At 43.6% G+C, this 13,934-nt stretch overlaps 1 protein-coding gene across 4 annotated transcripts in view; it reads left to right on the forward strand.

Moving 5' to 3' along the window:
• The first annotated feature begins 229 nt into the window (after positions 1-229).
• Positions 230-13,934, forward strand: part of LOC132399140 (activating transcription factor 7-interacting protein 1-like) — an 80,829-nt gene continuing 67,124 nt past the window's right edge. For all 4 annotated transcript variants that reach the window (XM_059979182.1, XM_059979181.1, XM_059979180.1 and 1 more), the window contains exon 1: positions 230-464. The gene's annotated coding sequence lies outside the window, so the exon portion shown is untranslated. The remainder of the gene's footprint in view (positions 465-13,934) is intronic.

A 13,934-nucleotide genomic window follows, 5' to 3' on the forward strand; every position in this document is an offset into this window, starting at 1 on the left:
GCAATCCATTTTAAGTTCTACATGCGCTGCTTTGTGTCTCCTGGTTTATTTGCCGCGAACGCAAGGGACTCTGTGGATCATAAACACGAGCAATTCCACAGGCGCTCGGAATCTTGGGCAGGACACCCCAGTCAGGGAGGAATGAACAGCGGAGATTGGGGGCCGAGGACGTCGACCGTTCGCCCCTCCCCGGAGAAGCGCGCCGCCGCCGCCGCCGCCGCCTCGCGGGTCCAACTGCGGCCGCGCGGCGGCGGCTCGAGCCCCGGCTGCCGGTTGGCGCCGGCGTGCGGAGGGGCGGGGTATGCGGTTTGAAATTTCGAGGGTAATTCACGCGGCGAATGGTCGTTGCCTGTGCGCGCCCCCACCCCGGGGCCGCCCTCGTTGGATCAGTTTCGGTACCGAGTAAGATACCCGGTAGCTGCCCAATTCGCGCACGGTTCGGTGCTGTGCTTGGGGCCTGGTCGGTATGTCAAAGCTGAGTACGCGTTGGGGTGTCAAGATTGATAGCTGGGTGGGGGGTGGGGGGGGGATGTCAACTTTGGATAAAGTCGATGTTTCAACTCTTCCAGGGTTGGAAATTGTTTAGGAAGTGTAATTCCGTCCAGATCTTAAATGCAACCGTTGGCGTGTATGTATCATGACGGATTGAAGACATTGGTCAGATCTGCCTGTGTGTGTGTGTGTGTGTGTATATGGGTATTTCGACCCAAAATCGGAGTGAATTTAAAGCCGTTTCGGAATGTGTGCTGATTGTATTTAGAGAGTCCGCTGTGTTTTGGTGGTGAGTTTGCTCCACGTGTTTCGTACTGCTGGTGTTTTTATCTTTCCTCCTAATCTCTTAACCTGGAATATCATCCAATTATCTCGGTCGAAATGCTCATGCAAAGCGGGGGATCAAATTCAAGGTAATTTCTTTACTGAGTATGCTGTTCCTTCGCCAAAAAAAAGGAAGATGTGGTTTGCATTTTTACTAAATGCGTTTCCTTGAACAGAACATCTATATTCCCTCCACTGTGATATTCAGAAAAGTAACTTGAAATGAGATGTAGTGAATTTATTTTGTATTGTTACTTTGGTACTCATTCAAGAAACGGGGCTTTGGAAGCTGATGGTTCATAAAAGACCGATAGTATGTATAATATTTCATGTAAATACTATCGGTTTATTGGAGGATTGTGTCATGTGCTTGGTTGGTGTCTGGGCTGCAGCAATATATACTGGAATTTCTCAGGAGCCCTTGAATAAAGGGAATGTGCTTTATTTTAAGATCTTTACTTCTAAGGTTTGCCATATTGCACGCTTGATTCATATTTCTCAACTTGCCTACACAAGACACCAAATGCAGTGCATATCATGGCATCAGCATTCACCTGACATCACAAGAGGTGTCTCTGGAGGAACACTATATTTACCAGCGTTCCCGATAGTACCACTCACCTCACAAATATACACATCTGCAGATAATGAAGCTGCAAAACATTTCAAGCCAGAAATCATATAGCATTATAGGTGCAAGACCCACAACCAGAAATCAGTGAAAATAATTAACAGCTGTTTAATTGTTTTGAAAATTCATTTGCTGCTCGTCACTGTAGTCTTAAAGATGAACATATGAAATCTGAGCTGTTAAACAGCTCAGTGCCTCTTAGATCAGCTGGACAATACAAACACCTATGTCAGAATACTGTTGGTTGACTGTAGCTCAGTGTTTAACACCATCATTCCCACAGTCCTTCGTGAGTCCTGACGAAGGGTCTCGGCCCGAAACATTGACTGCTCATTTCCACAGATGCTACCCGACCTGCTGAGTTCGTCCAGCGTGTTTTACGTGTTGCTTTGACCACAGCATCTGCAGTGTTTTTATTTGTGTTCACAATCTGTGCAGATTGGTGATAACATCTGCAAACCTCCAGGGTTGCAATCTCAGGATTGCACCTTGTGCCACGTGCTAGTGAGGCTAGAAATAGGAAGATAATGCAGCTAAATATGTGGCTAAGGAGACGGTGCAGGAGGGAAGGCTTCATGTTTCTGGACAGTTGGGCTTTGTTCCACGGAAGGTGGGACCTGTTCTGACGGGACAGTTTGCACCTGAACTGGAAGGGACTAACCTTCTTGCAGGTAGGTTAGCTAGTGCTGCTCAGGGGGTGGGGGGGGAGGGTTTAAACTAGATTTGCAAAGGGAGGGGAACCAGTGTGTTAGAGTAGATGGTGAGGTGGAGAAGGATAAAGGTCATGCAAGGACTGCTTGTGTGGACAGAAATCAAAGGTTTGTATGCGATAGAAATGTTCTCAGGTACCAAACTGAAGAGAATGGGGAAAAGGCGTTTGGCCCTCAAATAAAGAAAGATAGGAGACAGTGTGTGAGGGTGATAGAGAAGGGAAGCACTCAGACCAAAGGTTTGAGATGTATCTACTTTAACGCAAAGAATGTTGTGAACAAAGCAGATGAGCTGAGTGTGGATCAGTACTTGGAGATATGATATGGAGACCATTACAGAGACTTGGATGGCTCAGGGACAGGAACGGTTACTTCAAGTGCCGGGTTTTAGATGTTTCAGAAAGGACAGGGAGGGAGGCAAAAGAGATGGTGGCGTGGCACTGTTGATCAGAGATAGTGTCACAGTTGCAGAAAAGGTGGATGTCATGGAGGGATTGTCTACAGAGTCTGTGGGTGGAGATTAGGAACAGGAAGGGGTCAGTAACTTTACTGAGTGTTTTTTATAGGCTGCCCAATAGTAACAGGGATATCAAGGAACAGATAGGGGAACAGATCCTGGAAAGGTGTAATCATAACAGAGTTGTTGTGATGGGAGATTTTAATTTCCCAAATATAGATTGGCATCTCCCTAGACCAAGGGGTTTAGATGGGGTAGAGTTTGTTAGGTGTGTTCAGAAAGGTTTCGTGACACAATATGTAGATAAGCCTACAGGAGGAGAGGCTGTACTTGATTTGGTATTGGGAAATGAACCTGGTCAGGTGTCAGATCTCTCAGTGGGAGAGCATTTTGGAGCATTCTAACTCTTTTACCATAGCTTTGGAGGGAGATAGGAACAGCCAAGTTAGAAAAGTGTTTAATTGGAGTAAGGGGAATTATGAGGCTATCAGGCAGGAAATTGGAAGCTTAAATTGGAAACAGATGTTCTCAAGGAAAAGTACAAAAGAAATGTGGTAAATGTTCAGGGAATATTTGTGTGAAGTTCTGCGTAGGTACGTTTTAATAAGACAGGGAAGCTATGGTAGGGTGTAGGAACCATAGTGTACAAAGGCTAATAAATCTGGTCAAGAAGACAAGCTTACAAAAGGTTCAGAGAGATAGGTAATGTTGGAGATCTAGAAGATTATAAGGAGCTTAAGAAGGAAATTAGGAGAGCCAGAAGGGGCCATGATAAGGCCTTGATGGGCAAGATTAAGGAAAACCCCCAAGACATTCTACAAGTATGTTAAGAGCAGGAGGATAAGATGTGAAAGAATAGAACCTATCAAATGTGACAGTGGGAAAGTGTGTATGGAACTGGAGGAAATAACAGAGGTACTTAATTAATACTTCACTTCAGTATTCACTATGGAAAAGGCTGTTGGTGATAATAGTGACGACTTGCAGCAGATTGAAAAGCTTGAGCATGTAGATATTAAGAAAGAGGATGTGCTGGAGTTCCTGGAAAGCAGCAAGTTGGATAAGTTGCCAGGCCTGGATGAGATGTACCCCTGGCTACTGTAGGAGGTGAGGTTGTGAATGTTGTTCCTTTATTCAAGAAAGGGAGTAGTTATAGACCAGTGAGTCTTACCTCAGTGGATGGTAAGTTGATGGAGAAGATACTGAGAGGGAGGATTTATGAACATTTGGAGAGGTATAGTATTAGGAATAGTCAGCACGGCTTTGTCAAGGGCAGGTTGTGTCTTATGAGCCTGATTGAATTTTTTGAGGATGTGATTTAAATATATTGATGGAGGGAGAGCAGCAGGTGTAATGTATATGGATTTCAGCAAGGAATTTGATACGGTACCCCATGCAAGGCTTATTGACAAAGTAAGGAGATATGGGATCCAAGGGGACATTGCTTTATGGATCGAGAACTGGCTTGCCCACAGAAGGCCAAGAGTGGTTGTAGGCGGGTCATATTCTGCATGGAGGTCGATCACCAGTGGAGTACCTCAAGGATCTGTTCAGAGACCCTTACTCTTCGTGATTTTTATAAATTATCTGGATGAGGAAGTGGAGGGATGGGTTAGCAAGTTTGCTGATGACACAAAGGTTGGAGGTGTTTTGGATAGTGTGGAGGGCTGTCAGAGGTTACAGAGGGACATTGATAGGATGCAAAACTGAGCTGAGAAGTGGCAGATGGAGTTCAACTCAGATAACTGTGAATTGGTTTATTTTGGCAGGTCAAATATGATGGCAGAATATAGACTCTTGGTAAGACTCTTGGCAGTGTGGAGGATCAGAGGCATCTTAGGGTTCGAGTCCATAGGACGCTCAAAGCAGCTGCGTGGGTTGACTCAGTGGTTAAGAAGGCGTATGGTGTACTGGCCTTCATCAATCGTAGAATTGAATTTAGGAGCCGAGAGGTAATGTTGCAGCATTAGGATCCTGGTTAGACCCAACTAAGAGTACTGTGCTCAGTTTTGGTCACCTAACTACAGGAAGGATGTGGAAGCCATAGAAAGGATGCAGAGCAGATTTACAAAGATGTTGCATGGATTGGGGAGCATGCCTTATGAGATTAGGTTGAGTAAACTCAGCCTTTTCTCCTTGGAGTGACGGAGGATGAGAAGTGACCTGATAGAGCTGTACAAGATGTTGAGAGGTGTTGATCTTGTGGATAGTCAGAGGCTTTTTCCCAGGGCTGAAATGGTTGCCACAAGAGGACACAGGTTTAAGGTGCTGGAGAGTAGGTACAGAGGAGATGTCGGGAGTAAATTTTTATTACTCAGGGAGTAGTGAGTGTGTGGAATGGGCTTCCGGCAAAGGTGGTGGAGGCGGATACAATAGGGTCTTTTAAGAGACTTTTGGATAGGTACATGGAGCTATAGGTAAGCATAGTAATTTCTAGGGTAGAGGCATGTTCAGCACAACCTTGTGGGCCAAAGGGGCTGTATTGTGCTGTAGGTTTTCTGTGTTTCTATGTAACATCTCCTCACTGACGATCTACACTGGCGTGTCTCAGGGATGTGTGTTTAGCTCACTTCCATGTTCTCTGTATACTTACGACTTTGTGGCTAGGTATGGTTCAAATGCCATCTATAAATTTGCTGATGATACAACCATTGTTGGTAGAATCTCAGATGGAGATAAGAGTGTGTACAGGAGTGAGATATACCAGCTAGTTGAGTGGTGCTGCATTAAGAACCTTGGTCTGAACGTGAGTAAAACCAAAGAGCTGATTATGGACTTCAGGAAGAGTATGATGAGGGAGCATGAACCAATCCTCAGAGATATCAGAAGTGGAGAGAGTGAGCATTTTCAAGTTCCTGGTTCCTAGCCACTATTTTCAAGTTCTCTGAAGATATAACCTGGTCGCAACATATTGATGCAGCTATTAAGAAGGCAAGTCAGTGGCTATATTTCATTAGGAGTTTAAAGAGATTTGTTTTGTCCTCTAAAACACTTGGAAAACTTTTATAGATGTACTGTGGAGAGCATTCTGACAGACTGCATCACTGGTATGGTGGGGGGGCGGGGGGGAGAGGGCTACTGCACAGGACCAAAAGAAGTGACAGAAAGTTGTAAAGTTAGTCAATGTCATCTTGGGTTCTAGCCTCCATGGTATCGAAGACATCTTCAAGGAGTGATGCCCCAGAAAGGTGGTGTCCATTATTAAGAACCCCCATCACCCAGAATATTCCCTCTTCTCACTGTTACTCTCAGGAAGGAGGTGCAGAAGCCTGAAGGCACATACTCTGTGATTCAGGAACAGCTTCTTCACCTCTGCGATCGAATTCCTAAATGGACATTGAATGCGTGAACACTACCTCACTTTTTAAATATTATTTTCTGTTTTTCTCTTTTTAATCTAACCATTTAATATACTTGCACAAAATGGTGGAGGAACTAAACAGGTCAGGCAACATTTGTTGAAAAAAGTACAGTGTTTCAGGCTGAGGCCCTTTGGCAGGAATGGAGAAAAAGAAGATGAATAGAGTTAACAGATGAGGGGAGGGAGAAACAACAGATGATAAGTGAAACTGGGAAGTGGAGGAGTGAAGTAAAGAGTTGGGAAATTAGTTGGTGAAAGAGATACAGGGCTGGAGAGGGGGTAATTTAATAGAGGACAGAAATCATGGAAGAAAGGAAAGGGTTGTGGGGGGGGGGGCGGAACACCAGGGGAAGGCGATGGGCAGGCAAAGGAGATAGGGTGAGGGAGGGAAAAGGGGATGGGGAATGGTGAACGGCCGGAAGTTTAAGAAATCGATGCTCATGCCATCCTCACCTTTCCTCTCTTCCAAGCTGATGTTAATAAACCTGATTCTGATTCTGAAATTCAAATGGGCTCTGAGATTATCTCATCCATGGAAGTAAGCTCTAAAAGTGCAATGAAGTTTAAACCATCACAACATGCTAAAATGAACATGAGATACTGCAGATGCTAGAAATCCAGAGTGACAAACTGGAAGGTAATAGGTGAATCCAAGTGAGGAAGAAGATGAAGTAAGAAGCTGAAAGGTTTTAGGTGGAACAGGCAAAGTACTAAAGAAAGAATCTGATAGGTGAGGAAAGTGGGAGAGAAGGAGGGTGGAGGGGTACCGTGATAGGCTGGTGAGAGGGGAAGGGGTTAACTGGAGCCAGACTGAGGAATTATAAAAAGAAAGAAAGGGAAGGTGGGATAAGTTACCCGAATTTAGAGGTATCATTTTTATACTGTCAGGTTGGAGGCTGCCCAGGTGGAATATAAGGTGTTGTTCCTCCAACCTGATAGTGTGCTTCATTGTAGCATTACAGAAGACCATGGAATGGGAGTGGAATTGAAATAATTGGCCACCGGAAAATGCTGCCTGTATCAGGCAGAATAAAGGTGCTCAACAAATGCCGAGCCTCACCGATGTAGAGATCAATATTCAGAATAAGTGAAGTATTTTCACTAGCATCAATTTTGGGTCTTGTGACCACAAGTGATACAAAATATAGCTATGGCAGGAAACACTCATGATATAACTATGAGAGTCATTCACACCCGGCCTGCTGTTTTGTAGTTGCAAAATGTCTTAATTGATGTAGGCTAGGACACATGCTGTCTATATTAAAAGCTTGATGGAACACAGCAAAACCCAAATGAAAGAAAACAGCTATAGTAGAGAAGCAGAGAAGGAAGGTTAACCCAACATTTATATAAGTGAGCAAAGACTATAAACATCATTTCCAGCACATTTTAAAACATTCCAAAAAATAAAGGTTCAATAATTGCAGCATAAAAAAATGAATATTGATGTACCTACATGCTCATCATGGTGAATCTTGTATTCTAAAGCTATGTCAGGTTCCAATGAAGAGAAATAAGAATTTATTCTCATTAGAGTTTGAGAGAATGAAAATAAATGGAATGAATCTAACAGTGATTACCTATTAACAGATGACCTTGCCAGATAAAGTGTATGGAGTAAATATAATAAGAATCAGGTTTAATATCATTGACATATGTCGATAAATTTGTTGTTTTGCAGCAGCAGTACATTGCAATACTGTACATAGTAATAAAAACTAAATTACATTAAGGAGGCATGTCCTGGGCGATGGTGTTCCGTGATGATGGATGCTGCTTTTTTGAGGCATTGCCTTTTGAAGGTGTCCAGTATGCTGGGGAAGCAACTGTCCACCAAGCTGGCTGAGTTACAACTTTCTGCAATTTTTTTCAATCCTGTGTGGTAGCCCCGCCATACCGGACAAAGTGGCTTGAAGTATATGACATGGCTTATTGTTATGGTTTGCAACATAGACAAGATGACCAAGGTGTGTAGAAATTGTAAGGTGGTCCTTCATAGAGCAGAAGACCAGTATTGCCTCTTGCCTACATTCAAGAAATTAAATGCAGAGTTCACAGAAGCAGAAATGTTTAGTAGTCAGAATTGGGTTTACTAACACTGTCTTGTGAAACTTGTATTTTTGAGGCAGCAAATTATTATTAAAATTATTAATTACAAAATAAATAGTACAAAATAATGAGGTAGTGTTCCTGGACTGTTCAAAAATTTGGAGAAGAAGATGATGTTTCTGAATCATTGAGTATGGACATTCTGGCTCCTATACCTCCTTGATAGTAATGACAAGAGGGCATGTTCTGGATGGTGAATGTTCTTAATGATGGGAGATGGCCTCAGTGTGATGGTATTAGCCGAGTCTACAGTCCTCTGTAGCGTCTTGTGGTCCCGTGCATTGGAAGCACCATATAAGGCTGTGATGCTCTCCACTGCACAGCTTTAGAAATTTGCAAGAGTCTTTAGCAACTTAACAAATTTACTAAAGCTTCTAACAAAGTAGAGCTGCTACCATGCCTTCTGTGTAATAACAGCAGTGTGTTGAGCCCTGGACAGACTGAAGGCAAATTCATACTCCTGCGTCAAATCTACGCCATAGATACGGAGTAGCCGCGTACCCTACACCATAGCCTAATGAACACCTCCCCAAAAATGTAACTGTGAGTCGCGGTGACGCAGACCACAACAACTGTGATTGGTCCGCTTGGTAGCATCATATTTCCACCTATGCATTTCCAGTTGCTTCTTCTGCACCAATACTTGAAATGCATTTCCTTATCCATGTCTCTCAGTGACTGGACAAGCACAGAAAATTCACTCTCGTTCTGCCTCAATCCGTTCAATGGTCGTACACACCATCTCCTCTAATGTGTTATTTCTTTTCTGTGTTGAAATAATTTAAATAAAAGTAACTCTTGTTCAACAGTTATTAGCTCCAACTCCAACATGATGCACTCAGTTTAAAGTCACCATTGTTTGAAGTACACAAAGAAACTCAACACGATGAAACTGAGCACAGTGGCATAGAAACCCCACAGCCAAATAGCATTTTGGCGGTGAATTGCTGAGCAATGCAGACACACCAACACACAAGTTTAAATGCTCACAATGGCGTAGGCCACTTGTGTAGTCTGGCATAGAGCCTACACAGAAATATAATCAGCCTTGAGATGTTAACACCCAAGAACCTGAAATTGCTCACTATTTCCACAGCTGATCCCTCAATGAGGACTGATTCCCCTTCCTGCAGTCTACAGTCAGTTCCTTGGTTTTGCTGATGAGTGTAAGGTTGTTGCGACACTGTTCAAGCAGCTGATTACCTCACTCCAGTAAAGGGCGTCATTGCCCGTGAGATTCTTACAAGCAACAATAATGTCAGCACTGCAAAATTTATAAATGCATTTGAACTGTGTTTAGCCACATAGTCATGAGTGTATAGTAGAGCTGTGCGCAAAGAACTCATTCTTGAGATGCACTGTGTTGTCAACGAGGAGGAAGTACTACCACCGATTCCTATCGACTGTTGTCACCTGATGAGGAAGTTGAGAATCCAGTTGCAGAGGGATATGCAGAGCCCCAAATTTCGAAGCTTGGTGATTAATACTGAGGAGATGATTGTATTGAATGACAAACTGTAATCAATAAACTGCAAAGGAGAAAATCGGCAGATGTGGGAAATCCAAGCAGCATACACAAAATGCTGGAGGCACTCAGCTGGCCAGGCAGCATCTGTGGAAAAAATTACACTTGATGTTTTGGGCCAAGACCCTTCATCAGGACCAAAGGAAAAGACTGAGGAGTCAGAGTAAGACTGTGGGGGGAGGGGAAGAAGAAATATAAGGTGATAGGTGAAACTGGGCAGATGGGGGAGCGGTGAAGTATAGAGCTGAGAAGTTGATTGGTGAAAGAGAATCAGGGCTAGAGAAGAGGGAATCTGATGGGAGAGGACAGAAGACCATGAAAAAAAGAAAAGGGGGAGAAGCACCAGAGGGACATAAGGGCAGGTAAGGAGATAAGATGAAAGAGGGAAATGGAAATGGTGGGGGGGGGGGGGTTTAATATCTTGAAGTTCAAAATCAATGTTCATGCCATCAGGCTACCTAGTTGGAATATAAGGTGTTATTCCTCCAACCTGCGTGTGGCCTCATTGTGACAGTAGAAGAGGCCATGGACTGTCATGTCAGAATGGAAAGTGGAATTTGGGTGGCCAGTGGGAGATGCTGCTTTTTCTGGCAGACGGAGCGCAGGTGCTCAGCGAAGTGGTCTCCCAATCTACGTCAGTACTCACCGATATACAGAAGGCCACAACAGGAGCACCAGATGCAGTAGATAACCCGAAAAGACTTACAGGTGAAGTGTCACCTCACCTGGAAGGACTGTTTGGTGCCCTGAATGGTGGTGAGGGAGAAGATGCAGGGGCAGATGTATCACTTGTTCCGCTTACAAGGTAAGTGACTCCCTTATTCATTCATCCCTCCCCATTTATCCTGAGGGTTACACATACATGCTCCCTGGCTTGCAGCATCCAGCATTTTGTGTATGTTTCAATTGTTGTGATGCATTATAATCTAAATGGAGAAGTAGTCAGTTTTCACAAACAACTTCACTCATAAAATAAACAGGAAATCTATGGATTAGATGCTGCTAGGGTTCTGGCATGGCGTGTGAAGTCAAAAACTGAGAATTTTCTAGTTGCTGAGGAAGTGTTTAGAATATTCTGTGTAATGTCAAACTTAAGCAAATTAAATGTGTTTTTTGTCCAGAAAAGGGTAATTCGTTCAGATCTGCAAGCAGATGAAATTGGGCTACACAGCTTTTTCTTAAAAAAAAGAAAGAAATGAAATTAAGGTAATCTTCGAAGTCAGGAAACACAAAATGGTTGCTGAAGATAAGGAATTGGTATTTTGGTGTGTTGCACAAGGTTTGCACGTATCTTATCTCAATGTTAGCAGATCATCAACCATTTAAAAACGCAAATGGACTGTGATGCTGGAGTAAGAGTCATCAAAAATATGACCTGCAAATGAAAAAGCCTCAGTAATTTGTTTTGTTTTTTTTAATATAGTACAATGATTTCAGTGTTTTGGAATTAGTTTGTGATGCTTCTATCTGAGGGGATGAGAGAGTAATTAGTCCTACCATAGATAATGGAAAAAAGAGATATAGTAGATATCCCACATGTTTACCCACAAAGGAAACTTGTTATACACAAATTGAAAAGGTGTTAACTGTTACTTTCTGACAGCATTTTACTATTAATGGTACTGTATCTGAAATCTGTAATCCCTATTATGACTGCGTCATGAATGCAGATGTTGGTCATTCTAATTTCAGAAGTTAACTGTAACTTTGCATATCAAATCATCATTATCTTGTACCATGTTGTATGATGTAGGCAATCATGGTCTTGGCAAATTTTCTACAGAAATGCTTTGCCATTGCCTTCTTTCGGGCAGTGTTTTTACCAGGTGGGTGGCCCTGGCCATTATCAATACGCTCCAGAGATTGTCTGCCTGGTGTCAGTGGTCACGTAACCAAGACTTGTGATATGCACCAGCTGGTCATATAACCATCCACCACCTGCTCCCATGGCTTCATGTGATTTTGATCACAGGCTAAGCAGATGCTAAAACTTGCTAAGGGGTGACTTGCAGGCTAGCAGAGAAAAGGACCACCAACAACCACCTTTGGTAGAGCTGTATCTCCACCCTGCCACCCTAGTACTAAATATAAAAGCACAATACTATGGTGCTGCCTTGTTGAGACTCCCCAATGAAACAACAAGAACAGTTTCTCAAGGAAATTTGAGGTAGCTAAATCTGCATAAAGAGACTTATTTTGGAAACATGTTGGTGAGTACACACCAGAGATTCATAGCCATGTCTGATTGAAGACATGGGCCTTATAAACTATCTACCTACCAGAACTATATAACATGAATGCACAATTGAGGAATAAAGATCTATCTTTGTTTGCCATGCATGGCCTATGTAAGAAAGTTGTATCAAACAATAATCTAGTTGGAACAATAATGGAATGACACTTTATTTCAATTTACTTCTCGTCTTCAAATTGGGAGATAGTAAAGTCAGTTTGGACTTTGGAGGTTACATGCAGTTGACCAAACATGACATCGAGCTCAGCGTGTTCTGCATACGCCATGACGCTGAACTCTTCTTCCGCCGGCTCCGTCTCTGAGCTTATTTCTTTGACAAGGACTCTCCTACACCCACCGATGATTCCTTCTCCCGTCTTCAACCCTCCTCCTCGTCATGGACACCCCGCTCTGGTCTTATTCCTGCTCTGGATCTCTTTATTGCTAATTGCTGACGGGACATCAACCGTCTCGACTTCACCTCACCCTGTTCCAATTCCAACCTCACTCCCTCTGAACACTCTGCTCTCCGCTCCCCGCTCCCTCCGTATCAATCCCAACCTCACTTCCGCCACCTCCAACGGGATCCCACTACCAAGCACATCTTTCCCTCCCCACCTCTTTCTGCTTTCCACAGGGATCGCTCCCTTGTCCACTCATTCCCCCCCCATCCCTTCCCACCGATCTCCCTCCTGGCACTTATCCTTGTAAGCTACACCTGCCCTTACACTTCCTCCATCACCACCATTCAGGACCCCACAATCCTTCCAGGTGAGGCAACATTTCACCTGTGAGTTGGCTGGTGTGGTATACTGCGTCCGGTGTTCCCGGTGTGGCCTTTAATATATTGGTGAGACCCGACGCAGACTGGGAGATCGTTTCGCTGAACGCCTATGCTCGGTCTGCCAGAGAAAGCAGGATCTCCCAGTGGCTGCACATTTTAATTCCACGTCCCATTCCCATTCTGATATGTCTATCCATGGCCTCCTCTACTGTCAAGATGAAGCCACACTCAGGTTGGAGGAACAACACCTTTTTACCAGGTGGGTAACCTCCAACCTGATGGCATGAACATTGACTTCTCTAACTTCCGTTAATGCCCCTCCTCCCCTTCTTACCCCATCCATGACATATTTAGTTTGTTTGTTTTCTCTCTCTCTCTGCCCATCACTCTGCCTGTTCTCCATCTGCCTCTGGTGCTTCCCCCCCCCCCCCCTTTCTTTCTCCCGAGACCTCCCATCCCATGATCCTTTCCCTTCTGCAGCTCTGTATCACTTTCGCCAATCACCTTCCCAGCTCTTAGCTTTATCCCAACCCCTCCGGTCTTCTATCATTTTGCATTTCCCCCTCCCCACACTACTTTCAAATCTGTTAGTATCTATCTCTTCAGTTAGTCCTGACAAAGGGTCTCGTCCCGAAACGTCGACGGTGCTTCTCCTTATAGATGCTGCCTGGCCTGCTGTGTTCCACCAGCATTTTGTGTGTGTTGTTTGAATTATTAACTTGTGGTTTGCCTTCTAAGTTGCCAAACACCTTACTCCAGAACAGCATAGACACCTGTGGAAATGTTAATAAGTAGGAGAATTATGAGATTGTATCTTGTCTTACATTGAGCCCCCTACATTAGATGGGAAGATGGAGGAGATGAAAAAGCAACCATATAAACAGCATGTAGCAAACCATAATGAGAAGAGTTTCAGGATACATGTCCTAGGATATCTTAACAGGTCAGACACATACTGAACAGGATATTGGCAATAAGGTGAAGGAGAATGGAACAAGGAATGATCTTGTAAAAATGGCAATATATTCTGCGGAGCATTTAAACCCAGCATGTGATATATTGAAGCATAACAAGGAAAATGTTTTTAAAATTCTTTTCACAACTGATCACATGCCATAACAGTGATGAAAGTTATAATGAGACAACATCAAATGATTGAATGATAAAGCATCTGGGGGATATGATTCAACCTAGGTGGCACCATTAGTTGTGGGAAGGGAAGTGTTCTTGGCAGGAGACCAAACCAACCCAGGTGTTCAGGAAGCAGTTCTCTGAAAGCCTCAGAAGAAACCTGAAACATGCCTAGAT

The sequence above is a fragment of the Hypanus sabinus genome, chromosome 9 (assembly GCF_030144855.1).
Source record: "Hypanus sabinus isolate sHypSab1 chromosome 9, sHypSab1.hap1, whole genome shotgun sequence".
In the NCBI taxonomy this organism is placed as follows: domain Eukaryota; kingdom Metazoa; phylum Chordata; class Chondrichthyes; order Myliobatiformes; family Dasyatidae; genus Hypanus; species Hypanus sabinus.